Genomic DNA, 26,306 nt, shown 5'->3' with positions numbered 1-26,306 from the left:
TTCCAGAATAATTGCAGAAACAGCTTAAGCAGTGAGAGACCAGAGAATGTTGAGTCAGGTCCGACTGATGGTGTGAACTTTTTAAAACTTCTGAGATTATTATTTATGTAAGGCTATTTATGAAAGTTTTCATTTAACAATAAGAAAGTATAAAGAAGGGGTACAGCAGTAGACCAGTTCTTTATTTTCAACTAAAACCCTTGCAGCTTCCTCACCTAAAGACCAGGTTCCACTCTTTCACAGTGTTCTTGCTGGTAGGAATTCTGTTGGAGAACAGAAGGCTACGCTCTGCAGCTGGTCAGTTTGAAAGCAATCAGAGAAATACTGTCTGTGGATTTATTGAGGCTGTGCAATTCCCTATATGCTATCATTCTTGATAAATGTTATTCCACTGAATGGGTCTCAGTTATAACAAACTGTGGTTTATTTTAAACACTGATTATATAATTGTTTTTCATATTTTAGTCAACGTTGGGAAATATTTAAGAACCTATTTTTAGAGCCAATAAAACTCTTAATAAGACTAAATAAGTGTTCCCAATTGAGTGCGATTAAAACCAAAATACATATATACCAGGTCTGGGATTTTGTTGTGTTATTTTGTGGTGTCATTTACGCTCTTGCAGAGTGAGTGGAAAGATCCACCAAGTCAGACTTCTGCAGTCTGTCTCATGACAGCTTATCCCCTCACCTGATGGCACGAGGCATTCCCTCCGGTACAAGTAAGAGTGCACACTCCTCAGACCTAGTCACTGCAGGGGCAGTGTATTGGCATTTAGAAGTGCTGGCACATGTCCAGAATGAGGAATTTCACCCCACTCTGCAATTAAAAATACTTGCATGGAAGTAGACCTGAAGGGTAAGTTAGGGGGTAGGGGAGTGATGTCATTGCCCTGCATCATACTAACCAATGTGGATGTAATGGGTGGGTGATGCAAGTATCTGTTGATAGCTTCTCTGGTGAGTGATGTAAGCAATAAACCTGAAATTGCTTTACGTAAGTTCTCCCATTAGCCACACCAAGCAAATAAAAAGCAAGCATGTTGTAGAAATAAGCTGCAACAGGCCGTACATCATTACACTATTGATATAGGCGTCAGGTATTTTGTGATGTGTGAGGTGAAGGATGCCAGGAAATGCAAAGTTGCAAAGCAGAGTCTGCCTACCCATCCTTAGCTAGGAAAAACCCCAAACACTTTTGCTCTAGGTCTCCAAGGGACAGCATGTGCAGGGCACCGTGCAGTGCTTGCTCTTGGCCTCTCAGCACCCCAGATGTGATGCGGTAGATCATGACCCTGCTGAGCTGCTGACCTCTGTCCCACAAGGACAGGGGTGAGAACACTGCAGGTGGCACTGTAGTCCCAAGGTTTTTCTGTGAGCTGCAGTGACTTCCTACCAGCATGTATTTGAACGTGTTCCTATATTGTGCAGGTGAAACTGGGTATATTTACTTGATATTGAAACAGTTACAAATGCAATTGCAATGGGCTCAGTTTCAGTTCCTGCACACAGACTGAATTCAAACATCTTCACAAATCCCTCTCTCTCCCAAACCATTATTAAAACATTAGTATACAAGAGGAAATCATTGTTTGCATTGGACCAGGTACTTTTCCCTTCCCATCTTCTCCTGGACTTGTATATCCTCACTTACATAATAGAGACAAGCCACAGGATGCTTGGCTTTGACAGGGAACTTGGCTCTGGGGTTTGGCTGGGCACATAGCCAAGGGTTAGGAGAGCTGATTCAGAATCACAGGTAGAACAGCAGGATTTTTACCTCCTTTTCCCATTCTGAGAGGATGGTAGGCACAGATAGCAGCAGAAAAGAATCCCAACCAACATCATGACAGAAGTCTACTGTCCAACACCTCCAAGAGAGAGGTAAAAGCTCCAATCAACACCTGTTTGGTTTTTTTTATTGTTTAGGGGATTTTTGTTGGTTGGTTTTTGTGTTTGGTTGGGTTTTTTAATACCATTCTCCTATCTTCCAGAGTCAAGTCCAGTGTAGTATCCTTCTCATCCTAAGACCAGACAAGCAGATACAGATAGCCATGAATTAAGTATAAAACCTAACAGCATCATGATCCATTTCAGATAAATCTGTGTATAGTACCACATTGCCCTATTTATTCACACCCTATCTGCTTCTCAAAGGAACTGCCAAAGACTGAGGCTGCCAGGCCTTTCTCAGACACAATACCTACAAGAAATCAAAGGGAGTTTTGTCTGGGAGACATAATCAGAGTAGAAACAGGCCTTCGTTTCAGGCACCCTTTAAACAAGCATTATCAAGCACTACTACACAAGTCCTGTCTGTTTGCTGCCCTTGGCCACATTTTTTCTGACCCTACATGGCATTTTCTTTTGTGCCTATAGAAGAGTTTGTGGGACCAGATAGTGAACCAGATCAGAAAAAAAATGGATGAGCTTTAATTTAGATGAGTGCCTGATGTAGCTCAATATACAGTCACACAAACATTTCTGCTGATGACAAAGTACAGTGGTAAAAATGAGAAATTGAAGGCACTTGGAAAGGTAGGACAGATTCTTTCAGCAATGGGCACTGACTTATGCTGACTCGCATGTTGGCAAAAGCTCAGTTCAGACTAAATATCCCCACCCCCCTCACCCCTCACAGTCTAAAGAGGTTTCTGGTAGAAGGCTATGGCTGGATCTGAAGTTTCGTTGACATCAGTTAGTCACCTATAGTAAACCCCAAATAAGTCCAGCTTTCAGCCTTGACCTTGTTTCAGAAATCCACTATTAAGCAATATTATCAGAATGAAAACTGTGTGTCAAATTTGATATATTTCTAGCCCTTAACACATGTAAGAGCCAGTTTGAATAAGCACTTTGTAGGGATATCATTTGATGCCTTAAACAGGGAGGCAAGCGGGGAGGCAAATACATTTACTGTAATGAACACCACTGACATGCAAAATGAATGACCTATTAATTATTGCCACTTATTCTAAAGCAGCATGTAGCCAGCCAAATCACAGTCTGGTTGATTTACAGTGACAGATCCTTTTCTGACATGAGGCAAGTACACAGACACACACACACACCCCCCATACACATCCCAATTCTATGTTACTTTGGGCATTTTTTTGGCCCCCCTTTCATTTGCATTGAGCTGGGACTGTAGCTCAATACATGAAAAGAGCAGCACAGGCCTTGAAATAAAATAACAGGTCTGGTGAGCTATGCTGGTTACTGGGTTGAAATACAAGCCATTACGGATTGTTGGAAGCAGTTGTCCTTTGAAGTCACTTGATATTATTGCTCCTAAGCTAGCATACAGAGTTTAAAGAAATGAGCATTGCAAAGCGCAGGGAGTCTACACAGATGTTAGCTCTTTTATACAAACTCACATTGCTAAATGAACTTGGAAGCTTAACAGAAAGGAAAAAATTAATAATCTCAAAGGGAAAATGGGCTCTATATGCCAATTAGCCAAATATCTTCAAGCAGAATTATCAAATAGTATTTAAAAAACACTGCCTGCATAATTTAATACATTATTTGTGTAAATGCATCAGAGCAGAACCTTCCATGCAGAGTGGATTGTCACACCCTTTCACGTGCTGAAAAACATTACTGAGTTGACCACCAGTTTCTAGGAGTGTACAGTACTAAAACTACCAGGGCATTAGAATATAACCTTAAAATATAACTTCTTCAGGCTTTAGACACTACCTACATACCAGCTTGTTTACACGTTAGGTTTTATTTGGCCATTTTTGTTAAATCCCCTTCTCTCAGTTTTGAAAGTGTTCCAGAAACCCATTGAAAAACAGTTCCCTTCCCAATGACTTTTTTTTGCTCCTTCCTGCCTACCTGCTCCTCCTCTACTCATCAGCATCTGCTCTGAATGCCATACATAGTCTCATTCAAATTGGTGGGACTCCGCGGATTCAGTATTAGGATCCTACTTGGTAAGAAACCTGAAGTAAGTTTCTTTCTATGTCTTGGCAAAAACTCATTATTTGTGTAGTACGTAGCAATCTCAGCAGTATTTTTGTAGTTCTTTATGTAATAACATGTCAGAGGGATTAAGGACATACTCTCGCCAGCTGTTGTATGCCACTGTTGCTCAACTCCTCTGCCTGCTCCCACCACTTTGTTTTTTTCTTTTTTCTTTTTTTCTTTTTTTTTTTTTCTTTAAACATATTTTCAAGTAACTTTCTGAATTTTTCCCTTCTCCTAATTTGAGGCAAGTACTTCTTACACCAGGAAGAAGCACATCTCCTCCGATGGTATTTTGGGGGGAATGTTACTGTGGAGCACTGGGGTAGAGAGATACAGTTTCTATTCCTGGTTCGAAGAATAACTTGAGTAAATGAGTGGTACTTATTTCCCTTGAAGCAAAAGCTTTTGATAAAGATACTGTGTGATTGTACGCTGTCTGGCAGAAGGAGGCCTGATCTACTCAAGGCCTTCTAGGTACTGTTATAACGAGAAACAATTTCACTGTTCTGTGCCTCAGTTCCCCTAACGTTGAAGTGTACGTGCTTCCCTTTATCTGAATGGTTTCAAATCATTCCCATTTAAGAGCCCAGTGAAACCACTGCAGAGTGATCTCAGAACACAATCCTGCTAAGTCAGTCTTGGGATTTTATAGCTTATTGGGAAAAAAACCAAACCAAAACCAACCAAAAACACACACACACAAAATATCTGTGACTCATAAAAAGAGCTCTTACATATCTGAAACATACTATCATCAGCTTACTAGCACTGCACATGGCTTAATTATGTGATTATTTCGTCTATTATCTCTAAAAGAAATACTTTTCAGCAGTCAAATTGTGCTCATAAGCAGGTCTTTGGAAAATGTGTTAAAAGCCTTTAGGAAAAATATTTAATCCCTGTTTCAATGTAATGTAATCCCCTTGTTTTAATCTCTTAGAGTGTATTTTTCTTAACATGTAATCAGGCTATTAGTTTATGCATTTAATTATCAGTGTAACCTAATAATTTTTTTTCCTGCCTTCCACTGAATCTCCACTTGATAGACATATCTTAAGAACAGACGGGAAATGACTTTGAAAATTGAGACACAGATCACCTTTTGAAAACATTGGTGCTTGTTCTTCCTACCACTAGCACAGAAGCAAACAATTTGCCTTCAGCTGCAAACTTCTAGCTTTTTTTATATTTCCCTTTTTTTCCACTGTTGCTCCTCACTTTCTCACAGTAAGGTCTCTCTGTAAATCTACTACAGGTTTCCTTTTCAGAGTGACCGGATGACTCATGAATCACCAGCAGGTTAAAAGCTTAAAGCCAGGCTTGTCATCTTCTTTTATAATCCTGTCCCTGCACATTTTCTGCGTTTCTATTCTCTGCTTGGCCTTAGAAAAAAAAATTACTCTGACCAGATAAGAGAGGGTCAGGCATTCTAATTTTGCTATCCTTCAAAGATACAGTGTGCACAGCTCCAGGTGTCCTGCATCTGTAACACACAGAACAGTACATACAGCTGTCCACCATCCACAAGGGAGCTGATTAGAAGTCTTTCCTAGGCTAATACAGGAAGAGGCAGGTCTGAAGCCAGTATATTGTAAATTATTCCTAACCCTCTCAGAGCTGACTAATGACCTTCAGTAGGTGATTCCAATGTGAAACAGAAGAATCTGATTCTTTTGAATTAGTTTTCACACGTTTACTGATTTCAGGGTGTGGGTTTTTAAAAGGAGTATCCCCTGCTCCCTACCTGTCAGGTGTACAGTTAGGTAAGAAAATGGCTCAGAGGGATTTATAAACGAGGCAGGGTAGTAACAAGCACGGACCTTGCTGCTTTCTGTTCTGGTGAGGAAGGAAAACTTTCCTGCCTCTGCACTGCCTAAGTAGGGACAGACAGGGACAAGAGTGTGGAGAATGAAACAGTGTCAGAACAGTGTGGCACCGAGCCCAGGAAACCCAAACTGGAGAGGAGGTAGCTGAAGGCGACCAACAAACAAGAAAGGACAAAAACCAGCAAGAAGCCTGGACTGTAGGAGAGTAGCAGGCAGATACTCCCGCATTCTAACACAGGACAAAACTCTGAGCCTGTGACAACCGCAGTGCATCTTGTGCTTCCAACTGTTTCACTACAACCACCTAACAAAGAGCAGCCTGGGAGGGACCCGAGTCCATGTGGCAGCATCTTCACAATGCATCAACACTGCAGCCAGGTAAACTCTAGGAAAACCCCATCAACGACAGTCTTGTGATTTTCCTACACAGGCCAGTGACTGCAGAATTTGCAATAGGCTAGCGTGCTGAAAATTTGAAAATGAAGTGTCACACTCAAGTTGTTTTTTTCCTTCACTTTTAACTTATACTTGGTAAATATAGAGGAATAAATATTTCCCTAGATGATACACAGTTTATATCATCAGAGTTTCTCTGCAACACACTCCTCTCCTAGATCATTAAGCCTTAGCTGATGTTTTATGATCTGGGATGTTGTCATGTTGCTCTAAGTGTTTACCTACATTACCCTACAAAGTAAACGGGGTACTTCGCTTAATTTAATAGGCAAGCTTAAGGTAAAAGCAAATCCAGACCTATTACTCCAGTTTACACAAGCCAGCTTGCAAAGCATGAGCAATGGCATTTCTAAGTATGTTTTGGAAACTAGTTTGTGTAAAACAAGCCAACTGAGCCAGATTTAAATTTCAGTTGTTTAAAGTCTGTCGTCATGTGTCACTGAAGTGATTCACATGTGTTCATTAACTAGATTAAGTGATCTACAATTACCATGTTTTGACAATATTAATTGGACCTGTACTTATGCTCCTTTCTGCATTTCACCTTCATAACCACCTCCATAATTATCAACTCCTATGGGTTTAGTATGCCTAAAGGAATAGTTTACCTTTATAGAACATATATTTAGTTATTAACTTCTCTCTCATTGCCCCTCCCCTCCAATATTTTTCCCCACAGAATTTCCAACCCTTTTTCTTTTCCTCCAGTCATTAGCAATTGGGCTTCATCTTTGCAAATAACAGGGGTGTGAGATACCTGCCTGCTCAGAAGTCATCTGCCACACACTTTCCACTCAAGGCTTACAACTGCTAAGTCACAAGCATTCCAGCCAGGTTGCTTTCACACCGGTATTCTAGGGTTTCTTTTACTTATAAAACTGAAGAACAGACATTTTCCTAGTTCAAAGACGGGTAACCAGACATCCAGCTTACGCAAAAGAGCACAAGGTCCACTGCTTTGCCCAGGATATCAGAATCTGCTTGTAGAAGAAGACAAGTTAGAAGCCCTGAAAGACGGATGTATCCAGTTAACCCAATGATTAATTCGTACATTTTCAGCTACAACTAAATAATACCATTCTTATTAGCATTTGTACAGGAATAGGACTGCACAGGATAGAAAGTTGTTACACCATGTATTTTTAACAGACACAGGACAAGGCAGCCCTTGCTCCGATGAGACCACTGTACAGCCAGACAAGCCAGACAATTGAGATGACAGGCACAGGAGCTGCAGTGACTTGAACTGCGTGCACGGCAGGTCAGTAACAAGGATGGGATCAGAAGCCAACTCTCCCAACTCCCAATCCATTTCCCCCTCTGCTAGACCCACGCTTCCAGGCTGTGATGTGGTACAGGCAAGGTATAAATCCATCTCCACCCCTTACTGCCACGGGAGCCGTATACCAGGTAACATGTGCAGGCTTATTCAGGCTATTGAAGAAATACAGGAGGTCAAAGAGTATGAGGAAAGCATTGTACTAGACTATTGCATTTCATAACCCAGTCTCTTAATAGTCTCAAGCCTATACTTTTATACTCTGAGAATTTATGGTTTGAGGAAGATTTTTGATTCATTTACATGTTAGTGGCATAAATAGCTGCTATTTCTATAAACACATTTCATTCTCCTTCTCCCGGATATCTGTATCTGTAACAAGAAAAACCACACATACTGTAAAGATCTGTCCCGGAGTATCAATTTCCAACTAAATTTTTTCAGTATTGTTAGCAGTATATACTTAGCAAACCTATAGCTTTGGGACTCAATAAAAAATAAGTTTTGCTTATGTTTCACTTCGGGACCCAGCTCTATCATTGATCTTTTTCTCTAGGTACTACTGTTACATATTTATGTTATACGCTACTCAAAATCATGAGTCTGGAGAGTTCTCTCAGATTTCTTGATCACGAAAGTCCAAACTTTGTCAACAGTTCAAATGACACCAAAAGATTTTGAGTAGCTCCATGGAAACAAAAACAGAAGTTTGGCCTAAAGTTTGCGATAGTTATCACAGGATACCAGAAATCGGGACACTCACATTGTTCATCAAAACAGCCAAGTATCAGTGCACTAAAACATGCCTTAGTGAAAAGCCAATTAGTTTTCACATGATGTACAGTGGAGAACAGTGTTGGTTGGGAAAGTTCAGACGAGGCTTTTGTATTGTGATATGCCAATCTAGCAAAAGCAAAATCCTTTGTGCAGAGTCTGACAAAGGTGGTTCACCTAGTGCCAGGCATCCCTACGAAGCCTGCCTGGGCTCCTCTCAGATGGGCTCCAACATGAAAGTTTCTCCTTTTCCATCACCCATACCTGGCAATTTCAGGTGAAGAGGATAACAGAATCAGTAGCTATGGCACCTAAGGCAAGATTATTTCCTTTAGACGGACTATGGCCAGTGCAGCCATTTGAACTGAGCTCAGTCCCAAGGTTCTCATCTTTACTTAAAAAACCCTCAACATACAAATGGAATATTTTAAAGTTACTGAAAGGCACTGCTATGGAGATCTGTATTGCCACAAAAGGCTTTATTACACAAATATTCAATACTAAGAAAGATTGCATCTTTCACTAGGGCTCAAAAGGAACAACTCCAAACATTTTATCATATATCTTTTGATCTGTCTAGATGAAAGCCTTCGTTATTATATAATACAAGTGAACATTATGGCTGGCTTTGTTGTCTAGGAGCCCACTGTGATTAGCGCTCTACAAGTTCCAAACAGGCTGGTTCCTCACCAAAAGCTTGTATGTGGGAAGGCAGCCATGATACATAGTTTATAATTAACCTGAGAAATTTACATTTTTATTCAAACTGCTAATGAACAAAATATCAAACACAAGAATGGAAAGTACCAAACCTACTGTCTAAGTCTGCAAGCATTTTAGATATTGAATTATGAGCTTTAATAACAGCAGTCCATGAATAGTTACTTACTAGATGGAAAAAATGCAAGAAATGGAAGTAATGGCAAAACAATGCAATTGGAAGTTGCTTTCAACATTCCATATGGCTTTACATAGATTTAGTGTATGACATGCATATGCTCTTTTCCTATTGTTTTCTGATTGGATTGTATCTCCTCTTATGGCAGTCAGAGACACTAACCAAACCAGATTAGAGTATTGCAAAATATGTCTTAAAAATGAACTGCAAATAGAAGAAATGCATTTGAACGTGGATTAAGTGAACGTCATGATTACTATATACAGTTATATTAACGATAATATAGTCAATTATTGAACAAAATAACTAAAATCCTGCTCAATTATGAGCGATGAGAGGACTTAATAAAGATCTTATTCCTGTTCTTTGCTTTAAAGTTGACAGGTAGTCAAGATTTCTTTAGAAGTAAAGAAATTCTGTGCATGTTAACATACACTTCAAATAGAAGAGAGAGGCTTCAAAAGTACCTCACAATCCCCAAGGAATTCTTCCAATAGCATAAAGTTTACAAAAATTCAGAACTCATGTTGGTTAAACACAAGATGACTAAGGTTGATTTAATTTTTCCTCCTGATCCCCTATATAAAGTATGAATATCATTTTGACATCACTAGATAAAAAGTATGTCAATGAAGGACAAGTACAAATTCAAATTACTAAGGAGAAAAATTAAGTTAATTTCAGCATGGAATGTTTGTAAGCAGTGTGTAATCAGTCTTCAGTTTAAATGACTCTTAATTAAATAATCTATTATTATGTTCACTGGCAAATCGAGCCTAAACATGTACAAGTGCAAAAGCTAAAAGTGCAAAAGCTAAAAGATTCAGCTACATTCAGTATTCAAATATAAAGAACTTCTAGTATATTAAGATTGGCCAAAAATGTAGTTTTGTCTCCGATTTTTTTTTTGGTGTTTTTTTTTTTTGTTGTTGTTTGGTGTGTGGTTTTGGTTTGGTTGGGTTTTTTTAAATCCTTAAGGGTATGAAATGCAGCTGAACAATCCACTGCATGTTTTGCTAGGAGTAATAAGGGTCAAATTCCAGCCCAAAGTACAAATGTTAAAATTTCCATGGCATTCATGAGTGTCATACATTCACATGAGTGCAGTCTATCCATAAACAAATACAAGCCTACAACAAGACATTCATCAAATCATGCTGTTTGAAAAGTCTGCTGCTCACTTGTCACTTGGGCACACCCATGTGTAATTTTCTTTTCAGCAAATAGCATTATCCTCTATTCCGCGCCCCCCCGCCCCGCCCCCAGCAATTACTATTTCAAAAAATACTAGAACAGTAGTCCCCAAGCAACTGCATTCAACCATCTTTCTTGATGCTAAGAAAACATCACGCCATTTGGAGCATCATGCCAAAGCTTGGCCCTGTTTCTGAAAAAGGATTAGCACAAGCTAACCAGTCTGGCAGGACTGACAGTCATTGACTTCAAATCAAACACCATCTCCACCCCAGAGTATGCCCACAGGGGCTTCCTTTGCTGAAGGGAGAGAGCATGTGGATAAGACACCAAAAGTCACCTCTCTACTTTGGAACCCAAGTCCCGCTTTCAGAAGAGGTACAGGTTTAAGTGTCTTTGACTCCCAGTGAGACCTGTCCTCCAAAAGGTTGTTGCTTTTGAAAATCACATGTGAAAACAGTCCAAAATCACTTACTTTTCTTGAAAATTGTAGCCCTGCTACATAATTCAAACATTATGCCTTTGATAGTTAAAGCTGTAAATTAATAAGAAGGGAAACATACTGGTTTAGACAAGAAGAAAACTTCTGTAGTGAGAATTTTTGCAATTTCATACATTAAAACCTGTCTACAGTTACTACTGGTGACCTTTTTGCCATTCCAAAGAATTGTGTCCTGTTCTTATTGAAATACAGACTGACAACAGACATGCAAATATTTAGGATCGTTCCTAAGCACACCTTTTCTAGGTCATAGTAATATATGGGTTGGAAGTGAATTAAATCAGCATTGCCCCACTGAACTAGTTTTTAAAAGCTCACATTCATACACCATAGTATGATGTTGAGCACACACATCTCAGTGCCACATCTGAGCAGGTCCACAGAGCAACTGAGCAACATAATCACAAAGGTTTATTTTGAATGCCTAGATTTCCACAAATCCAACTGCCTGACTTAGCTGATGCTCAGCTGATGTTGAATTTGCAAAAAGGAAAAAAACCAAACCCATTTGTCACAACTCCTGATTCTTTCTAAGAAGTGCTCCTGCATCCAATTTGCTTTCACAGAATGAAATCCAAGTCAAAAACTACCACTACTAAAGGCATAAGATTAGCTCTACTATTCCACCAGGATACTAAGAATACAAGACATCCAAAGGTAGCTGGCAGAAACAACGCTGTATGCAAATGCTTGATCCCTAGTTGCCTGGCTTTGGAAACCTATCCATACCTTTGATCAAGGAAAAAACCTCAGCACTGCAATCTTGCATTCAGGATTGGCAGAGGTTTGACCTACTGTAATTAATATTACAGACGCCAGTGCTGATAACAGAAGTGCTTTGGCAGCATCGACAGATCCATCCACCTCAAACAAGTGAGGTGCCCACAAGAGCCCCACTTTGCTGACAGGTGGAGGGGCAGAGCATGCAAGCTGGGCTACCACCCAAGTTCATATTCTCCTGACTCTAACTCAGAGATCCACTGCCAGGGGACCCCAGAATTCCCATTCAACAGGCTAACATGGGTTGGTGTTCTGCTGTCCAGCCCAGTCTCTTCCTAGTGGTGTAAACTAACCAAGTGTGCTTTCACTGAATAAAACCAATCCATCAGTACGTGTAACACAGGCTAAACCAAACTCATATCTGAGGTTCATACTTCAACTACTGGCCAAGGGAGTGAATAATTATTATGTATTTATTATTTTGTCCTATAAGCCTACCCAGTGAAAGGCCTAGAACCAGTAACTCCATCCACTTCAGGAGGTTTAATATTCCTGCCCGTGAGGAAAGATGCGTCCACACAAAGAGTGAACATGAACAGTAATCTGACTTCGGAGAATCATGCCATGAAATGTGCCATTTTTTCCTCTGTCATCATTCTGTTCCTGACTTTACTACACAGCACAGAAGCAGGAAGAGGAGAGGTACATGCAGGTCCCCAAGATGTGCTGCGCTGATAGTTTTGAGATGTTTATGGAGCAAAATTGCATGAAAACAGATGTTTATGGAAAGCTTTAATGTTAATCTTGTGCTAGTAAAGCAATCTAGAGGGAAGAAATCCACTTACACACAAATGTAAGGCATTGATATAAATCCCCCCTTTTTTCCTCCCTATCATTTGGCAAAGGGAAGACAAGAACCAATCATTACTGTTGGGTGGACTTCTAGCCAAAACTCATTGCTACAAGCATTAAAAAAATCCTCTTAGCCCAGTAAATATTTCATGGAAGAAAAAAATCTGCCAAAAGTTAATGTCAGCAAGTTAAAAGATGCAAGGCCGTATCACCACACATACATATAAAAAAATCTATTTAATTTTATATATACAGAAAATTCATACATCTTCATCTTCACCATGAGCAGCAAACATTTATAGCCTGAAAACAAACATTCAGGGAGTGTCCAGACTAGCCTTTCTAAAGAGCAAACAATTACCTCAAGGTGAAACTATACTGCAGACATGCCTGAATCCAGACTGTGTTTCATTCCCTCTGGCTGAGAGGAGAATGGAGGCTGAGCGTAGGAATAACTTTTTTTGAGGGAAGCAAGCAGAAGCCCCATTTCTCTGAAGAAAAGCCATGAGAGGAGAAATGGGTTTCTGTAGCAGCAAAGCAAGAAGTAGCCAAGAGCTGACTGTGACACTGCCTTCTTCCCATGCAACTGCATGACAGCATGCGAGGAAAGAAATGTGGGGAAGGAGCATTACAGAGTGGGGTTTGCAGCAGTTTTAACATGTTTCAAAATATTCTTCCTTGCTAGACACCTCATCAGCTAATTGTTCCAGTGCTTGAAAAAAGTCCTGGCTTTTCTAAGGAGAGCTGCAGCTAACTCGCATCCAACACAGCTTGCCCAAGGACTTTGCCTCCTCCCCCCCCCACACAGAGCAGCTGAACAGGCCAAACATTTCCTCGTGAGTATTGTAGTGACAGTCACCCTCCTTCTCGCCTTGGTTCAGTAGGGAAGCCAAAGCAAGACATAGAGGAGCTGCAGTGTCTTGGAAAGGGGCCTTATTAGGCAAACAAACTATATTAATCTTTTATACAAATCATCTGCTGTGTTGCAGGCAATTTTGACTTGTTTTAGGAGTCGTGAGAATTGCTACAAGATATAATCTATACTTAACAACTCAATCCGCTCATCCAGTATCCACGCCAGCAGCGATAACATCTGCTGTCTTCACATGGCTGCATCTTCCTCTCTCCCTGCTACGTAAATCCTCCTTCTCCCTTTGCCCCCTGCTTTCTTGGGCCTTAATACAAGGCACCAGTCCCCTCGGTGTGCCTCTTGCTCAGGCTCCACGGGGTGCCAGTGACCTCAGGGGACTGGGAGCAGGGGAAAGGAGGCAACCAGCTCCTGGGAGAAGGCAAGCAGTAGGAGGGGCGACTCCTCTGGCCAAAACACCACGTTTCCTCAGGAATTCGAGGTCTTGGAGCAGCACAGTGCAAGCCCCATAATACTTCTGAACAGAGACTCTCCCTCTAGGAGATCTCACATTTATGGGAAAATGTTAATTATTCACTCAGACGCTTTTTAGCTCCACTTTGTTGCTGTTAAACCAGGAACAGAACCATGTAACTGAGCAACTTACCAGGCACTTCACTGAGCTACAGACCTGGAGTAGCCTGCAACTTAGTCTCATGACTTCATTCCTACGAGGGCTGAGAGAGAAACCACAGGAAACTACAAGGATGATATATTATGCCTCGGTGAGCATTTCTCAAATACACCTCCTCGGGAAAAGCAAAGCTTTGGAGTATTATTGAATATTCTAATGATTCCAGATGTTCCAATTAGTGTATTAGCAAAAGAAACCAAACCAAACCAAAACACCAAAAAATTTTTCCCCCTGTAGAATTATGAACCTTTGTTGCATATGATAAACAATGGTGGCTTACTATAACACATGATACAAAGGTGGCAGCTCTTAAAACAATCATGAAGATTCTCCTAAAAAAAGAACTCCATAGCAAAGTGCTGTTACTCTCAATCTCTAGGATGTATCTGAGATAGAATTTATGGTGCATAAAACCAGTCTATAATTTTAAGTTGGTTTGATTTCAGAGTAGCTTAAAATTAAATATTTATGTAGGTTTAAAGCGGCAAGTGGCTGGGTATTGAATTGCTGTCTTTGGGGCACACTATGTGACCCATGAAAAGCAGAGTTGAAAAAGCGCCAGGTAGACATGCAAGTCAGTTGCGCTGGTTACAACATTTTCACAGTAGTCCAGCCTGATACACTTTTAGCAATTCACTTCAAGAAATCTTTTTATCCCTTTTTCATGCTTAAGAGTATCAATAAACTCAGCTCTATGGAAGATGCAACAGCTTCTTCCTCCCCTACACGGTTTCCTATAGAAACAAGCCTTGCCTTTCTCTTCTCTGGCCATATGCAGGGAATCAGCCCCTGACCACTAGGTGAGATGTATGTGACAGTAAGTTTGCATATCAGCTACTTCAGTTGCTCTACTCCAGACACACTTTGATCTTAGGATCAAAACCTATTTACATTTTGAACATTTGCATCCATGCTATACACATATGAGCTCTAGTCATGAAAACAGGCTGTGCTTACAAGACTATGCAAAGCGTCACAGCTTTTTATACAGTAGTTTCTAGGAGCAGAGAGAAGCAACAGCAAGAAGAGCTCAAGAAGTCAAAACAACTCGTTTTATTAAGCAGTTTATTGTGTTACTCTGCACTCCCACAACCTTGGGGAAAAGGCTGGGATACATGTTCATAGATTTAGTAGAGAATTAGATGCAACTTGTATGAAAAATATGTGGCTTTTGCCAATACAAATCAAACAAGAGTATTCCACAATTAACTGCTAACACCTGATTTTTAAAAAGATGGTTGTGAAGGAAGAAAAGCCTTTCCCTAAGTGTCTGTCTTTTGTACATTTAATTCTTTCAATATAAACAAAACCAGAACTTTGCTAGGGTATCATTAAAGTTGGATGTTCAAAGCTACTTGCTAGAGAAAATCTACTTTATTGCTTTTATTTCTTATAAAGCTGCAACTGGAAGTTTCTCAGGACATAGGAAAGTTCAAATAAATTACTGTTTGTATAACATTCTTAGATCTCCAGATGAAAAGCTTATTAAGTATGTAATATCAGCCAGAACAGCTGTAACATGATGCATAAATGCCGAGTTAAATGTCATGGCTTAGCAAATTGTACTGGCATAACTTTTCATTCAGTGTCCTGTCCAAAACATTCAATACTGAAGTCCTACGTTAACTTTGTGATCAGAACGGCAAAGTCCTAGATGCCTTTTCTTTCTCATACTGGCATTAATTAGCCTTAGATTGTATGGTTCCACTTGAAAAATAAGGAATGCAGAGTAATCAAAGTCACATCCATATGAGTATAAATATGCCAAAAGGCTTTGCATAGATGCTTCCCAACAAATGTTTAGTCTTTTGAAACTTGGGGGTGGAGAAGTTCCATTTTTTTTCACATCCTTCTCAATGCAAAAAATATGCTTGAAGGACCCCCTCCAATGTTGTGCTGCTAGTAGAAAGTTGGGTATTTTTTCCCCCGTGTGTATGTGCCCAGCTGCCACGCTACATCTCCTCCCAGGCTGGTACCCCGCTTGCTCAGGCCAGCTTTAACCACGTCCATTACAGCAGGGAATGGTCAGCCTACAACAAGGAACGGGTGCACAAGGCAGCTTCTGGTGCTCACTGAAGGTATGGAAGAAGGGGAAGGTCAGGATGCTTTTGCAAGGACCTCGTGTGGGCACAGCTTCAGCAGAGAGGGCGGAGATAACTGCCACCCAAGAGCGGCCCCTAGCACAAAGATGAAGGAGCTCCAGAAGGAGGTGGGAGCAGTGGGTTTGGATCCCCTTAGGCAAAGGAGGGGCCTAAACCTGGGTAACCTGCTTTCTGGATGAGACTTCAAAGCTGGGACTACTCCTCCTCTCCCACTCACACGCCCTGAGGTGTGGTTTTACACACACCCCTGGCGCAGTGCTTCCTAATGGCTTTCTCCAGTGCTGCGCACACTGACTGATCAGCGGGATGGCTTCTTATACCAAGCTCCGGGTCCCCTCACACACTCCGCTGCCCACGAGGAGCTGCCCTCAGGATTCTGCAACTCACCTCATCAGCCCTTTCTTTGTGCCTCAGTTCCTCTCTAGTAAAATCAAAGTAAATCGCGCTTCACTGACTCAATGTTTTCTGAAGATAACATACCTTAAAAACTAAGCACTCTGAGCATTAAGACAAATAATATTTGTAAGACCGATGGAGCATTAAGACAAATAATATTTGTAAGACCGATGGACTGAAACACACAAGCATCTCCAGTGCCTCATATGCCACCTCTACACCATGCTGGCTCTGAACAGAGGTCCCAGAAGAGATTTGCCCACATGCTAGAGAAGCCTTGAACTCCCATCCTTAGAGGGCCCAGAGCCCATGGAGTTAATTGCATTAAGTCTTACATAGGTCCTGTAGGGAGAAAAGCATCTCTCAGGTTACTTAGAGGCTGCTGTGAGCACCTCTGAGGGCACTGAATTGCACAGGCTGATTATTCTCTGTGCCAATAAGCTTTGCTGAATGTAAAATTAAGACAGCTAATTAGTATAAGTTCAGTGTTACATTAGCCATCATCTGTTTAAGCAATACGACTGCAACAAGGAAGCCCACAAACTGCTCAGAACAAGAAAGTGTTCTGCTTAAAACAAAAAAGCTTTCATTTGGATACACCGCATTTCTTTAATTTGTTTTGAAATATTCTGGTGAAGGATTAAGTACCACTAATGGATTTAGTGTTCATCCTTTAGCTCTGCTTAACAGCCATAATAAAATATACATATTTTGAGATAGTAATTTTTTAAGCTTTTGATAACTTCAGAAATACATTTCACTCACTGAACTTCTTTTAGTTTAGCAACACCATGAAATCTGCGTAACTGCTCTAATATTGACTGGTACTAATCTGTTCCCACTGAAGTCAATGGCAAAAACTTCATTGTTTTTACTGGGTACAGGTTCAGGCCCGTAAGAATATAAAAAGATACACCATCACCCCCAAAAAAAAGAATTAAAAAAAATAATCACATTTTGAATAAGATAAATCTCATTCTCGATATAACCCAATTTCTTGCAGTAGCTTCAGTGCTTTTCCTTACAAGGATTTGTATTCTGGAAGTTTAGAAGGGGTTTGGTTTTTTATACTTTTTAGCACTTTAAAAATACCCATAAACAAATATGTTAACAGGCTCAAAGGATTTATTAGTCAGTCTTAGAGTGACACAGTCGGTAGATGAACTCTCTAGCAAGCTTCTTTCTTGCTATACTTGAAAGATTAGTAACAGAGGAGAAAACAGAAAAACTGAACTGCAAGAGCTTAGTACGTTCCACCAACTGACAAAAGAAAGAGGATGAATCCCTTAGCTCCCACCCAGGGAACAGATATTTCATTGTTCCTCTGTGTGGTGACTGTCCGCAACTTGTCTGAATACCTTTCATTTGGTAATGGCCAGGAACTGTAATCTTACCATCTGACACGGCAGAAGGACAAGATGATTCTGAATAGAGGAGGAGTGGAAAGGATTTTAAACAGACAACCATCCTTTCAACTGCTACAATAAAACAGGTACAGAGACACAGAAAATGTCTTGCACAGGACACTAAGCTGGTATTCAATTCCTAGAACAGTCTGTATAATAAAGGAGCAGCATAATAAAGATCAGCTTCCAGTAGCTAGCATTCAAAAGCAGAATAGTTTAGACCTGCTTGAAAAAATTGCTTCTAGAAGAGATATGAAGCATTGACAATTTATTCCCCGCCCCCCCAGCTCCATTTTAAAAGCTTACGAAACCAGGAGTATGAAATAACTCTCATCTAGAAACCAATGTTTTGTCATAGTGTGCTTGATTTTATCTTGCTTTAAAACTGCTTTGATTAATTATATCATTGAGCATTAAATTACAAAGCATTTTCGATGTTACACATCCAGATTTAATGTACCTACTTTTCCAAAACACAGCAAATTGTATGGGAGAGTTTCCAAAATATAAAGCAAATCTTTCAAAACACTCTTAAGCACTAGGCTCCCTTTCAGAATGGGGCAAGAATTCACATCCACATCCAGATGCACAGCAGCCTGTGTGCATACAGACATCCATGCTCCCCGCTGTACAACCCCTTTTTGCCAGCCTTGCCATATAAACGCTGTGTTACGTGTAACCAGAATGTCAGGGGAAAAGGTGTAGGATATCCTGAAGGGGCAAGATGAAAGCATCTACATATAAGCTCTCCTCTGAACCTGAAGGATGTATTTATTTGCACTTACATCTTTGTCACAAAATCGCTCATTTGTAACGCTTCAGAAGTCATCGACACAAACACACGGATGTTGCAGTATTTTAAGTCCATTCACATCAGATCACTTTCAAACAATATGTCCTACTTATTTTATTGTATTTTTCATCTATTTAAGATTCTTGCAGGGAAAAGACAAACCTTGTAAAAAGCAAAGTAGAGGATGCAAGAAGTTAATGGAATCCAATCATAATTTAGCTTCTTGAATGAGCAGGGAGCTGCCAATAGGGAGAACTGAATGAAGAACAGAGATGAGTGTCTGCTGAGATAATTTAAGACCAGTAGACAGTGTCCCAGATTCCTTACTGGATCCATAGGTTTTTTCCTCATTATGCAGTCTTGCTATGGTTATAGGAAAACAACAACAGATATTTCTTCTGCGTAATGAATGAACCCTTTCACACCCAGGAATTGAATATCTTCCCACAAAATCATTTCCAGGCCAGTTCAAAAAAAAAAAAAAAAAAAAAAAAAAAGCGCTTTCTTCTAGGTGTTTACATCTGCATCACTAGAAGGTATGTGAAATCAATGTTCTCCCAATAAAGCATTCTATATTAAGAAAAAAAATAATCATTACAAACTGAAAATGAGCTCCACTAGAATGATTTAGATTTTCTTCTAGAAAAACACTGCAAGTGAGCTGATAGTCTGGTACAATAGCACAGTGTTCAAACTGTGTGATTGGAGGGAAAGACTCAAACAAGTCCCCAACACTTTAATGTGGGGAGAGTGAAGAGAAAGGTTCCTAATTTAAGGAAAAACATTAAGACACATGGTACACTCTCAGACAAAAAACTCCCAGCCTGCTGCTCTTAAGGAATGCTACTTGTCAGCCACCAGAAAGAAAAAAATTAAAAGGAAGCTGACTAGATCCCAGGGAAACATTCCCCAAGAGCATCCCCAAGTTTCAGCACAAGACTCCTAAAAACTCCCTTCAGCTGCAGCATTTTAACACTACAGCATCCAGCAGAAAGCAGAAAACCTTGTTTTCACCTTGAGTGTAAGAAAAATGGACATAGGAATAAATGCTTGTACATGTCGTTAGGAAAAAAAGTGATATATAACGTTTTGGCCTAGAATATCTGCAGATTCTGGAAATAAACAGGTGGCCAATGGCTGCAACTGTAATGAAAGAAACTGGAAAAAACAAAAGGAATGAAATAGAGAGAGAATGCCAAGTTACATGCAAAAGAAACAAAAAGCCTGTTATACGCAAAGCATGAATGCAAATTCTGAAACATTCATCCTGCTAATTTTGCCAAGTCTGATAAAAATATTCTATTTGAAAAGTAACACAAGAAAACAGCTTGACAAAGTGTTTGGGGTTTATTTTGGGGGGTGTGTATGGTTGGTTGGGTGGTTGGATTTTGTTGGTTTTTTTTTTTTTTCCTTAAAGAACTTCTACACTGAAAGGGTTCTATAAGAAGTTTCTTGTTAAAAAAGAAATTGTTATTTATTATCGTGGTAGAAAACAGCTACTTTTAACCCTTTGGACATAATGAAATGTACAATATTACAAAGGCCTCTTTCATTGGACTGTAAGACCACAGTATGTATATTGTTCTTCTGCTGCCCTAATTATTATAAAAGATCCACTTTATACCGAGTGCCTCTAGGCATACCACAAACATGACACTAGTGGACTTGATGGTGCTAAGAATCACATAGATAAAGTCTGCTTTAGCTATTCCGTTATGGCAAACGTCCCAAATTCTTGGCTGAGGTTAAATGGAAATAGTGACAGAGATGTCACAGTTGGAGATGTCATGAGGGTCATGACTGTGTGAAATGAAGTAGGAAGTCATTTAATTAGGTCATGATTAATTTTAATTGCTGAAATATTTTCAAGACTTGTCCTGAGCATTTTGCTTAAATACTCAATGAATGAGTATTTTCTACAGATAGTCATATTCTTTGAATTTCAGCAGCTATAAAGAAGGTTGATAAAGCTTCAATTTGTTTATGGATTGACTCCTGAGAAATAGTAATAAAACCAGAAATAGTGGCTGATTTTGATATTTTAATCTTATTGGTTCTGTGTGAGATAAACCCTATGAATCCAGAGGAGCATGGAAAAAGGCAATAAGCAAGAACTCCAAGGAACATGTGCAAGCACCCCAAGACCTGAAAACGAGGTAGAATGACACTTTTCATTACTATTGTTTGAAATTTTTCTTGCTAAACTTGGTGTTCTCTTAGATATCACTTGAACACAGAAGGCAATAGATGTAATCTAGAAGTCAGAAGCATCACATACAACTGGTAAACAAACAAACAAAAAAGGCAGGAAATGCCTGGTTTCAGTGAATGGGCTCTCGATGCTACTGTGAATGATTTGTATTATTGGATGATTTTCGTATTTTAATATTGCTCAACAGAGCATTAAGTGGCATACATGAATACAAAGACGTATCAGAAGCTCAGCATGAAACAGGAAACTGAATTTTAGGCAGTAACAATATTAACTACATAATTTATGCATCATTTTTACACATTAAAGAACCTTCTTTAATGTATGTAAGAGAAACTAAGAGATAAACCTGGTGTTTGCATCAACTTCACTAACAGGTTAAGATTTCAGTAGCACCATGAATGGCATTTTAAGTTTAATATTTGCTAAAATTTATATATTTTTTTGTGGCTCAAACTATAAACTGATCACATCATTTACTGCAGTTGGTGCACCATTGTTTAGCAGTTGTGTACAAGGGATGGTCATAGAAATGGGAGTGAAAGCCTTCCTCTGTCAGGCTAGCCATGACTAACTGAAGAGAGTGAATAGCATGTCTGTTGTAGACCAATGAGGATTTAATAAACAGTAGTATGAAGCGATGTTGACTACCTAAGGAAGGGCACAATGTGTCACAATTGATCATCTGCAAGCAAACATTAGTTTAAAAAAACCCACACCATACTTCAGACTATTCAGTATTTCTGTAGCAAATAATACCTTCTTTTCACCTCTGTGTGTTACTAGGTGGCAAGTTTCACGTTGTATAATCTGTGGAATCAAGCCCTGATGGGAAGTTGTTGCACATCTTTGCATGCAGATCAATAATGAATTGGCACAGAGATTCTGTCAATTATAACAAAGGATTACTGGCAGTATCCTTCATAACTTATCAGCAGGGATCAGAAAAGAGAAAAAAATCTCTGCCACAAACTTTTCAAAGTCAGACAGAAAAAACATGAAATAATAGTAATGGAAACCAATAGGTGTTATTATTCTTTTCCTTATTAGTCTATGGAAGAGAATGCTTGGAGCTTAATATACCAGTGTTAAAGCTAGTCATTTTAAATGACACATCAGAATGAAGATAACCAGATACAATTTCATGCAAATCTTTTAAGCCTTTATATTTTAGCAATTTTTCTTGGTAACACTGCAGAGAGCAGCTACACGACGCCCTACCTACGGCTTTACAGTAGGTAAGGGCCCTGCAGTCCTACCGCTGAAGGAAGAGCTAGGGAAATGCACTTCAGAGGAGCAGAATTTTAATGGAAAAGTAGTAGGTCTGTATTTCTCCATAGTGCATCTACTTGTAGCCTGCCTCTGCCCAACATTGCTAACCTGCGAAGGCCACCCCCCTGCCACTGCCTATGCTTGCTTGTGGAGGGAGAACAGCATCATCTGCTCCCCTACCTTGTGAAGGACAAAGCTGACAACCACCACACAGCCAGCTGGATGAAAGGGGGTTAATTTCCGATTTACTCCTCTGTGTGCTCATGTACAGAGAGGATAATAGTTACCTCACAGCAGTATTGTTCAATTTCTGAATATATTATGGTACCTTAGTACCCATAATGTCACGTGGATATACTACTCCAAGACACTCCTCAGTACATCTTGGGTGCTGTTCACAGATGAACATCAAATGCATTCCTGCCCAAAAGTAATTAAAATAATGACTAATGATTCTTCTCAGTTCCTCTCAGCACAACATAGACAGATTTTGCCAGTGTCAGATACTTCCTCCCTTTTTTGTCAATGAAAGCAGCGGGACAGAGAGGTACCTAGCATTGTTTGTGAGCTCCTTAGCCCAGCATCTCAGGCTGCACTGACTGCAGATGCTCCAGAGGGAACAGATCCCATTTACCTCCTGAGGAGACTGACCACTTGAAACCCAGCTGAAGAATTGGAGGAGACCAAAAATGAGTTTCCTTTGGTGACCCCTCCCCCTCAGCTGCAAGTACTTACAATAACTTCTAAGAAGCTGCAAGACAAAAGACTCTGAAGGCAAGTATGTAGGAGTGAGGATGGGTTAGCTTTTATCATTCTAACAGTACATGAATAACATGGTGGTGATGAACTAACAGCCTGCTTGAAGAGATTGCTTTTAAGATATGCATAGGCTCTATCTGACGCTCCTGGTACGCCACCCAGAACACCACCCAGTGAACACACACTGCACCTTCTACAAAGGAGAAACAAGAAACGGAGGCATGTTTGTTTGCTAGGTCCTGCCTGGGTTGCTATAACTGTGCCAATTTCTGATGATGATGATGTCTTGATGCTACACGGCACTTACACAGTCAGGCAATAAGCAACAGTCCCAAGCCAAGCTTTACAGTGGGATATTGATCCTAGTTTTTAAAAAGCCAGATTTGAAATTACAGTAACAGCCAAAGTTTAAAAAAAGTGAACTGGTTTAAAATTGACTCATACCTCTTAGAATGTGAAGGATATATTAATTTATTTCATCTGATTGAAACAGAGGCTTGCCTAATTTACAAAGCTTTTCAGGTCATACCGTGTTTTCTTTACTGTAATTAAAAAAAAAAAAAAAGTCCAAAGTGGTGACAGAAGTCACACATCAGGCCTCCAATCAAATAAATCTCACAGCATAAGGATTCCTGTTCTTAATTCAAAGACATGAAAAATGGGAATGCTTTGGATGGAGAGGACTTATCTACTCAGGTATAAAGAGACAGAGTTTTCATAAACTCCAAAATTACTGTTCATGTATGCTATACACGTCAAATGCAGTTAGAAATACACATCTTCCTCTTTAGAGCTAAGGCCAGCGGTCTGGTCTTCCATTCTTAGCCTAAAAACACCCCAAAATGATTATATTATCTTCACTAGAAGTAACTCAAAGCACTTAATCAAAGCAATGACTACCTATCTAATGCTATTTTCTATCTTTTTGCATGAAAGAGTTCTATAAATAAATTATTTGCAGTTGGAGAAGTATAATTAGTAATATACTAAAGACCTCGGTTTCTGGAAAGATATTTAAACAGCTGAACTAATTGGAGAAAAGACAACAAATCAGTGCACATAAGCTTTGCATGCAAGTAGGAGAATGAGTCTTTTTTTTTTTTTTTTTTTTTTTTGTATAGCCATGCTTTAAACACTGATCAAAATTCTACAGTCCTTACACAGATAAAACTGACTCTGAAACCTTGACCTGGAAATGCACAGTCTAGCCAGAGACATATTTTCCACAAGTCCACAAAACAAACCTTACATTTATTTTTATGTGTGAAGGAGAACAAATTGAAGTTGGTAATTCTTTCCTGAAATTAATGGCAATTATTTTCCAAGACACAGAAGCAAACAAGGCGATGAAAATTATGTTTCGAGTCTTCTCACTCAGAACATGTTATTCTGAATAGAGTCAAATCAGAACCATAGCTGTATAATAGCATTTTCAATATTTTCTTTTATCATTAACATGGTTTTATCAAAATGAAAATACTTAAAGACTCTTCCATTTTCCATACTCTCATTGCTTACTTACTGTCTAAACAGAATGAAGGACAAGAGACAAGCATTTTCATTTTCCTGCTTGCATCTAGATCAAAGCTACAAAGTGCTAGCTTCTGTGAGATATTTTACAGACACCAAATCTTTTCTACCTTCATCACAAACTTATGAAAAATACTACAAACGTTAAGGTTGGAGGGTGAGGGTGGGGGAAGGGAAATAATTAGCACCCCTAAAATATGCAAAATACCTTTAATTCTAAGGTGTAGAATATGCTTTTAAGACATGTAGGTAATTTTTTGTATGATTCCTTTAAGTTAATTAAAATAGATTCAGTGATTCCAAAGCCTAATTTACAACAGGTAGCATCCAACACACACATACGTGTGTCCACCTATGTGCAGAGTGTTTTTCTGGACTGATGTTTCTGCCGTTTTACCTCTCCATCCCCTCGACTGCTGGGGCTTCCAGGTCTCTCTCAGAGGGTGGCAGGCCAGCCAGCGCTTCCTGATGGAGCACATGCACAATGGCAGGAGGGGGATGCCTTTGTCTGCCTGTCACTGAGAAGCTGTGAAGCTACAGAAGATCATTCCAGATGCACTGGAATGCTTTCACACATTCTTTTGCTTTTTGTTTCCTTAAAAGTCATGTTATAAGATAACAAAGCCTGCACACTCTCAAGGGCAAAAGCCTAGTGATGTTATTTTTTAAGTGGCCACCTAATGCTTAAATGAGGGCACAGAGCAACACCCCACTGTGTAACCAGCTGCAAAGCCTTCCTGTCCTGAATCAGGGTTTTCAAGTGTCACACACTTCTGCTTTTAGTGTGTTTTCAGACCACAACAGTCAGCACTCGATCATCCCTCTTCAGTTTACTTCTTTCAATATACATTCACCTACAAGTAAACTTTGAGCAAGTAGAATTTACTACCTTGTCTTTACTACTTGCGGCTCCATAGGAATTGAGGCATTAAAGGAATTGCTATCCATAAACATGCAATGACGGCTAGGTAAGTTACAGTTCTGTGCAAGTATCATCCTCCAACCTTATTTGCCAATCATCAAGAAAGAAATACAGCTCAGCTATAATACGTGAGCCATAAAAATGCCCACAGCCATTCAGGAGAAAAATACAGGCTTTGATCAGACCTACTCTTCAAAAGTAATGGAGGAAGAAGGAACCTACATTTGCAACTACATCTGTTGAAGCGATTCATCCTTAGAGTTCAACCACAATATATTTTTGCTTATTTCTCTTTTAAGGGCGATCTTCACAGCCTTCCAAGTCAATCCAGTCAGACTTAAAGGACTGACAGCTCTTCAAGGCCTCCAACAGAGAAGACTCAACCCGTCAGATGTAAAGGGCATCTGAATCAGCCCTTGCAACATCTCCAAGTTTTAAAGAAAAGTTGTTTTCATTCCGTTTGGTCCTGCAAGCCTGGCTTTAACAGCAAAAACCAGATCCACGCCAACAATTATTTATTCCCTTTTCAAAAAGGTAAAATTATGCTGTAAATGTATGTGTAAAAGCCTACGTTTAGCTGGATGGAAAACACCAGCTTAATTCCTTCTAAAATAGAAAGAGAATGGACAGAAACCAGGACCTCTGCCAAGTTTTCTCCACAGTCCTGTAGCAGCTTAATCATTCACAGCGATATAGCTCAACATCATCGATTTGATACACTGCTGACTCAAGGAAAGGATGCTAGAGAAACCAACTGAAACTTGATTTTAACATTCAGGTGTTCAGTTTCTGTTAACAAGGAAAGGTCAGCAAACCAAACCCATTTTGTCTCTTGGAGGCAAAGCACAGCTTTCTTGAAGCTTATGAAACGTCTTCCACAGCTTCTAGATGAAGTGT

General features: G+C 39.7%; 1 long non-coding RNA gene across 1 annotated transcript in view; it reads right to left on the bottom strand.

The window, feature by feature from the left end:
* Positions 1 to 26,306, bottom strand: part of LOC130155881 (uncharacterized) — a 151,893-nt gene that overhangs the window by 55,592 nt on the left and 69,995 nt on the right. The gene's annotated exons all lie outside the window — the stretch shown is intronic.

This window comes from Falco biarmicus, chromosome 10 (assembly GCF_023638135.1).
Source record: "Falco biarmicus isolate bFalBia1 chromosome 10, bFalBia1.pri, whole genome shotgun sequence".
NCBI lineage: Eukaryota > Metazoa > Chordata > Aves > Falconiformes > Falconidae > Falco > Falco biarmicus.
This window is presented reverse-complemented; position numbering and strand designations above follow the sequence as displayed.